The sequence below is a fragment of the Bos grunniens genome, chromosome 18 (assembly GCF_055505025.1).
Source record: "Bos grunniens cultivar Pamir isolate PY7600 chromosome 18, Bosgru_T2T1.0, whole genome shotgun sequence".
Lineage (NCBI taxonomy): Eukaryota > Metazoa > Chordata > Mammalia > Artiodactyla > Bovidae > Bos > Bos grunniens.
Window position 1 is genome coordinate 56991371 of NC_141182.1, and position 8254 is coordinate 56999624.

Consider the following 8254-nt stretch of genomic DNA (forward strand, 5'->3'; position numbering starts at 1 on the left):
TTCTCATTGTGACTCCATCCCCTACCCCCCCCATATGTATATCCAGCATTTCTAAATGGATCAAAAATGTCCATTTATCACTGGGTTGGGGGGCCCACAGAATCACCTGAGGGGCCTTTGTGCCCTGCCCAGGCTCAGCTGGATGCCCCCACCTTGGCGAGGGAAGTAATCTGTGACAATCGGCCCCAGGGGATAGGATATGTCTTATCCCTTCTAGGGTTTGAAGGGCATTAACAAGATTGGGAGGCCAGGAACCTGTGAATTACCAGAACTCCAGTGTCTCCTTTGAAGTCTAACCTTTTGAATTGATTATTATTAACAATCTCATTATCGTTATTATTAACAATCCTAATTGCCACTCAGGGGCCTGATGGGCCAGCATGTTGCCCTCTCTGGGTCTCAGTTTCCCCCCCTGGAAAGCAGTGTCTCAGCTGGGACAGGCAAGCCACAGGGTGGCCAGTGCCTGGGTTTGCGGTCCCAGCCCTGCCATTGTTGGCTTGGTGATCTTGGGCACAGGACCTCATCTCTCCCAGCCTCAGTTCTGACAGCCTTTTGTCAAACTAGGGACAATGATCATGCCTCCCTCCCAGGACTCCCAAGAGGAGATAACAGGACGAATCCGCATGGAATGACCCACACAGATCCTGGCCCAGAGTAAGTTCTAATGAATGTCAGCTCTTATCACTATCTCTTGCCCTGTGTTTGAGGGTTCCAGACAAGTGGATGGCAGATCTCCACACTTACTGCCTGGGGTTGGCCCTCTGGGAGAGCTGGGGCTGCCACTGCTTTCTGACCCTTGTCACAGTATTTGAACAAGAGCTCTGGGGTGTAAGCTCAACACTTTGACAGGAGTATGGGCTGAGGGGTTCAGGGGGACCCAATTGGAGACAGGAAGGGGGTTGCCTGGGTCGCTGCACCAGCCCCACCTCGCTCCCTCTCTCCTCCCCATCTGAATCACACATAGGCTTCTCAAATCCCCCTTCCACACACACAGACCAGGACCCAGCGTTCTCACTCTCTGCAGCTCTCTTGGGGAACCCAGCTGTCCCCTGGGATGGACTGCCGCCTGTAAAGCCCCTACCAGCCCATCTCTCAGGTGTCAGATGCAGCCTGTCCCCTCCACCTGCCTGACAACAGTTGCATGTAGGTTTCCAGGCAACAAGGGGGCATTCTGCCACTCTGTTAACTCTCCCGCCACCCCCCTCTCTGGTAGAGCCACCCCACTCTCAGGGACTGGGAAGGGAAGGGAAAGGAGGTTCTCCCTAGCAAAGAGGAGGGGGTTTCTAAAGTCAGAGATGAAGAGGCTTCCTACACCCTGCCAGAGAGGAAACACGGTCATTCTCCCTTCACCCCGACAAGGGTGATGATGGAGCAACTGATGGTGGGGCTGGGCACGGTCATGGCACCAAGGGGACCTCATGTCACCCTGACTCCAAGATGAGACCAAGTGAAGCCCCTCCTCCCCTGGAACCGAGCCCCATGTCCTCTGAGACCTGCACTGGCACCGGTGAGCTTCCAAGTGTGTACCTGCCCTTCCTTCAACACACAGGGACGCCCACCCCTGCCTTTGGGCTGCAACCTGACTCACGGGGGACATGGGTAGGGTCTGGGGCCCACCCTGGCTGTCAGTAAGCCAAGGACGGGCTGTAACACAGTGGCTTCATGCAGCGCTGGCTCTAGACACCTCAAGGGGCTGTGGCCATGGAGAACTTGTGTGTACTCTGCAGCCTGGTGGCCTTATGAGTCTTCCCTCCCTTGGTGTGGCAGGGAGGCAGGCCCTGGCTCCAAGGAGGCTCAGAGCTGGGGCAGAACTGCCCCAAAGAATGATGCAGCAAGAGGAACAGGCAGAGAGAGCCCCAATTCTGGAAGAAAACCAAGGGAAGAAGTGTAGACAGTGCGTGTGGGGGGTGGTGGTAAGAGCCACTTGGAGGGAGAGAAGAGAAAATAGCAGAGGTGGAGAACTCAGCTGACTATAGCACTGGGTAGGGAAGACAGATGGAGAAGGCAATGGCACCCCACTCCAGTACTCTTGCCTGGCAAATCCCATGGACAGAGGAGCCTGGTAGGCTGCAGTCCATGGGGTCACTAAGAGTCAGACCCAACTGAGCGACTTCACTTTCACTTTTCACTTTCATGCACTGGAGAAGGAAATGGCAACCCACTCCAGTGTTCTTGCCTGGAGAATCCCAGGGACGGGGGAGCCTGGTGGGCTGCCGTCTATGGGGTTGCACAGAGTCGGACACGACTGAAGCAACTTAGCAGCAGCAGCGAAGACAGATGGATGAAGCAGATTAGAAAAGAGTAGGGAGGGCTGGCCCTCAGGGCACCCAAACACAGCCCACTGATACCCAGAGGTAGGAGGTGGGGGAGAAATATTCAAAAGAACCTGATAAGTTGGCTATTTCTTTTTGAGGTATAATTGAATATTATATTATATTAGCTTTAAGTGTATAGCACAATGGACTTCCCAGGTGGCTCAGTGGTAAAGAATCCACCTGACAAGCAGGAGACACGGGTTCGATCTCTGGGTCAGAAAGATCTCTTTGAGAAGGGAATGGCAACCCACCCCAGTATCCTTGCCTGGGAAATCCCAGGGACAGAGGACCCTAGCAGACTACAGTCCGTGGTGTAGCAAGAGTCAAAGACGATTTAGCGACTAAACAACCACAACACACAGCATAATAATTCATTATTTGCAAAATAAGCACCACAATGTCTAGTTACAAGTCACCACATATAAACACTTTTTTTCTCCTGATGAGAATGAGTTTTTTATGTGAAATCGCTAATTAAAAAAAAAAGTTGGCAACACTTTCAACACTTTGAAAGTACTGGGGGAATTAAGACTCGTGGTCTTCAGGACACCAGTGTAACTGCTCAGGGTTGTGGCGAGGGCGAGTGCATGGAAGAAAAAGAAGGGTGCAGGAAGCCTGGGTGAAGAGAAATGGAAATAGAGGCAAAGGTACACAGAGGAGCTAGGACCCGAAGGCACTGGGCTGGAGTGGGGAGGTGAAGGGTCAGCCGAGGGGAGGGACGGGACATGGAGGTGCAGGATAGGAGACAGGAGGTCCAGGCGACACCTTGGGACAGATGAGCAGCCAGGGAGGCCACGGAGGGTGTGAAGGAGGGGGAGGGTGCGATAGAGACCAGCCCCACCGTCCAAGGAGAGGAGACAGGTGAGTCAAGAGGGTAGGGAGGGGAGGCGCAGACACCGGAAGACGCTGAAACTTCCGCGCTTCCGCTTCCGCCAGGAGACCTGCCTCTCTCCACCCGGCCTGGTTGCCTGTGTGCTTGCGCTGGACCCTGGCTCCATTTTCCAGAGATGCGTCAACGGCCCTCTAGGAACTGATGTCTTAATTCCGCGGAGCTCTCTGACTCGGGGCACCCGGGCACTCTCCTAACTTCAGGGTGGGTTGAAGGGCGATTGCTTGGGTCCCTTCAGCGCGCGCGCGCGCACACACACACACACACACACACACACACACACACACTCTCACACTCACACACCTGGCCCCTCGAGCTGGGCTCTGAGACTAGACCAGAAGCACATGGGGTTGCACCTTCACAGCTCTGAGGCCACCGCCTCCGCGCCTCTACATTTGTGTCTCTGTGAGTGTGAGGTCCCAGGGCTACCAGGTGTGAGGGCCTATTTCTGGCCACTTGTCTCTCCCTCCGGTCTTCCTCCCTGGCTCTGGGTACCAAAGCCGAGTGGTTAACTGGGTCTGTCTGATTCCACATCTGAGTCTCTGGCTGCGAGTGAATGACTGTGTGTGTGTGCGTGTGTGTGCACACACGCACATGTGCATCTCTGCTTGCACACGCCTCTGTCTTTCGCACACTCTCCCTCTTGCCCTCCACCGATGGCTGACTCTCTGCAGCAGGCTGGACCCTGTGCCTCTTAGTCGCCCCTGCACCTTTCTGGTGTTGGGGTGCCCCCGGACTCCCTGTCACCTGTGCCCGGGTCTGTCCCCATGCTCCCAGAGTCTGTGGCTCCCTGTGTCTCTGCCTCGCCTGCTCCCTGAGTGTGAGGATGGTGTGTGTTCCCTTCTCTCCCCGACTCTCCTTTCTTTTGGAAATTAACTCCGTGTATGTTTGGCTCCGTGGTGATGCGCCCTAGTTGTGTGTGTGTGTGTGTTTGGGAGTCGGGTCCCCCTGTCTCACTCTGGCTGTGCCTCTCTCTGTCTCTTCTGTCTCCCTCCTTTCCCTGCCTCGTCTGAATCCTTCCCGCTCTGCTCTCTGTCCCTCTTTCCTGAGTGTGCTTTCGAACGCTCCGGTGCTAGGATCAGAGGAGACCCCAGGGAAGAAGGGCGGTGGGGAGGGGAAAAGGAGGTTCAGGTGAGAAGGAGCGAAGAGACAGGAAGAGGGAAGGGGGCCAATCCTGGCCCAGGTCGGGGGTGGGGGGCGGGGAGTTTTTTAAGCGGGGAAAGGATGATGCCCGCGGCCTGGACCAGGAGGGAGCGACGAAGGCTACTCCCAGCTGCCGCCGGAGCCCGAGTTCCTGTCTGGCGGCTGCGCGGCCGGGAACTCGGGATGTGAGGCGCATAGCAATGGGGCGCTGCGGAGGCTCGACTGCAGCTCCCAGCTGGGGAGGGGGTGGGGAGGGGGCCGAGGGGCGGCCCTGAGACTCCCTCCCCCCTCCCCTTCCCAGCTGGGCTCTCCCCAGGGGATTTCCTCACCCTGAGAAAGTCTCTTCCAGAAAGCCCGGTCTGAGGCTGCAAGGAGCGCGGCGGGAAGAAGGGCCCGGGGCTTCGGAGGAAGTGGGGGTGGGGAGGGAGACGGAAGATGGGAGTGCCCGAGAGACCGGTTAAGGGTGAGCGGGCGAGGGGGCATCCTGGGCCTCAGGACCCCGAGGCCTGCAGAGAGAGTGGCTGGACCCCTGGCCTGAGAGAAGGAGAAGCCTGCGGATGTGGGGGCTTGAAAACGTGGGCGGAACCCTGGACAGAGCCTGGGTCTCGGGCTCCCAGGGACTGAAGGGGAGTCGGGAAAACCCGAGGGTCCGAGGAGAGGTTCCAGAGAGGAGGCCCCTAGGACCGGAGGACGGGGACTAGGGGAGCCCTTGAAGTGAGGAGGCGAGGATGGAGGCCCTGAGTGAAGAAAGGTCACAGAAGGGGGTCCCAGACAGAGCAGGATGGAGCGAAAGAGTTTGGGAGTGCTGGAAAGGAGCTCCAGACCCCTGCCCAGGTGAGGGTCCTAAACAGAGAGGGGAAGTGGTAAGGGTCCTGAGGGGAACAAGGTAGGGACTGGGGGCTAGAGGAGAAAGATGCTAAAGTTGGGGTCTCCTGGAGAGGGGATCAAGGGGTGATATCGGGGAGACAGTGAGAGACGGGGGTAGGGGGTGCGAGGGGAGAGATGAGTGGATCCTGAGGGGAAGATGAGGAGCAGTTGGAAGGTCCTAGAAGAGCAGGTATGAGGGAGGGAAGGCCTGGGAGGGCAGCAAGTGGGGGAGGGGAGGGCCCCAAGCGGAGAAGGCTAAGGACGGTGAGGGGCAGGTAGTGGTCCCAGAGAGACACGTGCCTGGGGATGCAAGGCCCCACGAAGCAGAATGGGGTCAAGGAAGGGGGTCTTGGGAAGAGGGAGGGACCGGGGTTCGGTGGCCCCGCAGTCGGGGTTGGGGGACCCCAGAGGGAGAAAGGCTGCAGGTTGGGGAGGGGGGTGTCTCATTCCCCAGTCACCCCTCCGTTTTTTCCCATTCTCACTTCCCAAACTCCCCGGTTCTCCCCGGTTGCCACGGCAACCGCTCCTGCCAGGCGCGGTCACCAAGGAAACCCCGTGCCCGCCTCTTCCCCCCTCCCCATCACTGGAGTGCCCCCCCCCACCCCAAGCAGCAGCGGTGTGGAAGGTGGGAGGGGCAATTGGGGGGGAGAACTCGGACTCCCGACCCAGAGAGGGGGCCCAAACCTACATCCAGCGAGGCGCCCCCCTCCCCGCCAGCCTCCATCCTCAGCCCCACGGCTGGATACGCAGCGACCGCCAGACGTGCATTTCCACCCCCCATCCCTCGGCGGCGGCGACCCCCCACACAGAACTAAGAACCCCCACCCGACCGCCTCTCCCACCGGCTTCTGCTCTCCAGCAGGCCCCGCCCATTGTCCTCTGCCGCCCCCCCCCCCCATCCTGGAGGAGGCCTGAGACCACGGTCCCCTAATTAGAGAATGCCCCCCCCCACCCCAGCCCCCCCGCGGTTCCTCCTCCCGCCCCCGCCCGGGCCCTTCGGCGGCTACTCACAGCGAGGAAAGGGGCTCCTTCCGGGGGGCAGCATGCCCGGCCCGCGGGGGGAGGACCCCCCCAATGAGGCACCGGGATCTGGGGTGCGAGGCCCGCTGCGGGGAGGCGCGGGGGGGCGGGGCTGCGGCCGGGCCCGGGGCTCTGGCGTTCTGCGCCCCCCTCCCCGGCTCTTGGATGGGGAGGGGGCTTCCGCAGCGGCAGCGGTGGCTTTCGGCAGGGGGTGGGGGGCCGCTCTGCCTCCTCGCCCGCCCGCCGCCCGGCCCGGCTCCCTGGTCCGCCGGCCCGCCTTCCTTCTTGCCTTCCTTTCTTCCCTTCTTTCTTTCCTCGCTTCCTTCCTTCCAGCCTTCCTGCCTGCTTCCCTCCCTCCCTCCTCGGGCCGCCGGCGCCGCTCTCCCCCCACCCCACCCCCCCCAGGCCCCGGCCCCGGCCCCGGCCCCCGCCTCGGACGGTGCGGCAGCGACCGGGAGCAGCCGAGAGCGGCAGAGACGGGAGCGGAATACTGATGATGGAGGGGGAGCGGGAGGGAGGGGAGGGAGGGCGCCGGGAGGGGGAAGGCTGCCCGGGAAGGAGCGGAGGGGGGAGAGGAGGGAGGAGAGGAAGAGGGGGGGGAGGAAGGGAGGGAGGAAACGGGGGGGGGAGGGCCGAGGAGGGAGGGGGGTGGCCGAGGGGGGAGGGGTGGGGTGAAGCGGGGGGAGACAGAGACCGGGAAGAGACAGAGGGACCCGGGGACGAGCCAGGAAGGATGGAGGGAAGAGGAGAGGGAGGCGAGCCTGTCCTGCCCGGGATGGGAGGCTGGGAGAGGAGCAACTCCTAGCGCACCTTTGGTAAATATTTGCAGGGGCGAATGCGGGAGGGCACGGCAGGGCCAGAGAGAAGGGGTGGAGAGGAAGCGGAGCTGGGGAGAAGGAAGGGGGCAGGCAGAGGACAGGACCGGGACCGCGAGGGGAGAGATGGTCGGGGGCCTGGAGGAGCCCCGGGAACTGGCAAGTGGGGGAAGGGAGGAGGAAGGGGAGAGGTGGGAGAGGGCGGGAGGAAAGGTCAGGGAGCTTTGAGCGGGGCGGGCGGAATGTGGGGACAGGGAGGGAGCCCCGGGGAAACCAAGCGGACCGAGATGAGAGGACGGAGACCGAGGGAGGGGTCGGGGGAGAGGGGAGGTCCAGGGCAGCGGAGGAAGGAGCCTGGCAGCTAGAGCCGTGAAGGCAGGCTGGCCGAGGCAGGGCAGGGGCCTGGGCAGGACTTGAACCCCCACGGGCTGCCCGCCTCGTCACCCCTTCCCGACTCAGCACCTGAGAGAGGATCCTCATACCCACTTTCCGGATGAGGACACTGGGCTCTTCGGGGGACCAGGGTGGCAGCATCTCAGCGCGGAGTCCGGGCTCTGCACGGAGTATCTTGGAGGAGCAAAGAGGAGGTCCGGCCCTGGCAAGGAGCCCCTGGCCCAGATCTGTCGGGTGGCAGGGCAGAGGATGGGCCCACACCCACCCCGACCCCCCACCGCGTTCTCTCACCTCCCCAGGTGTTGGCTGCGGGTGCTGGGGATACATTTAGAGCTGTGAACCCGCTCTGCACCTTGGGTGCAGGGAGGTGGGGAGAGGCCTCAGGGGCCTCTGAGAGGTCACCTCGTCCTCCTCCTGCCTCATCAACTCCCCCCGACCCAGCCCCGCCATCTGCTGCCCCCAAAGGCTCAGGGACCAAGGATGGGAGGCATGGGGGATTAGGGGGCAAAGAAATTCAGAAGGGGGCTGGAAGGAGGCAGTCCCTGTTCCCGACACTGAATTTCCTCCCAGGCAGGAAATTCACCTCTTCTTTGTCCCACCCCACCCAAAGTCCAGCTACTAACTTTGGACAAAGAGAGATACAAGTTCCCTCAGTGGCAAGGTCCCCAGAGAGACTGACTCCTCTCTTTTCTGAGAGCCTCAGGAGGGGCCGATATATCCCCTTCTTCCCCACAGGCAGAAATCGGGTGAAGTGGAAGCCTGCCTGGGGAAAGAGGGGGGCTGGGAGGCAGGGAGGGAAAGTGGGTCACCTT

At 61.0% G+C, this 8254-nt stretch overlaps 1 protein-coding gene across 1 annotated transcript in view; it reads right to left on the reverse strand.

Annotated features, from left to right (window-relative positions):
• Positions 1-6365, reverse strand: part of LRRC4B (leucine rich repeat containing 4B) — a 43053-nt gene extending 36688 nt beyond the window's left edge. The window contains exon 1 of the mRNA XM_086353779.1: positions 6226-6365. The gene's annotated coding sequence lies outside the window, so the exon portion shown is untranslated. The remainder of the gene's footprint in view (positions 1-6225) is intronic.
• Positions 6366-8254: the final 1889 nt, after the last annotated feature.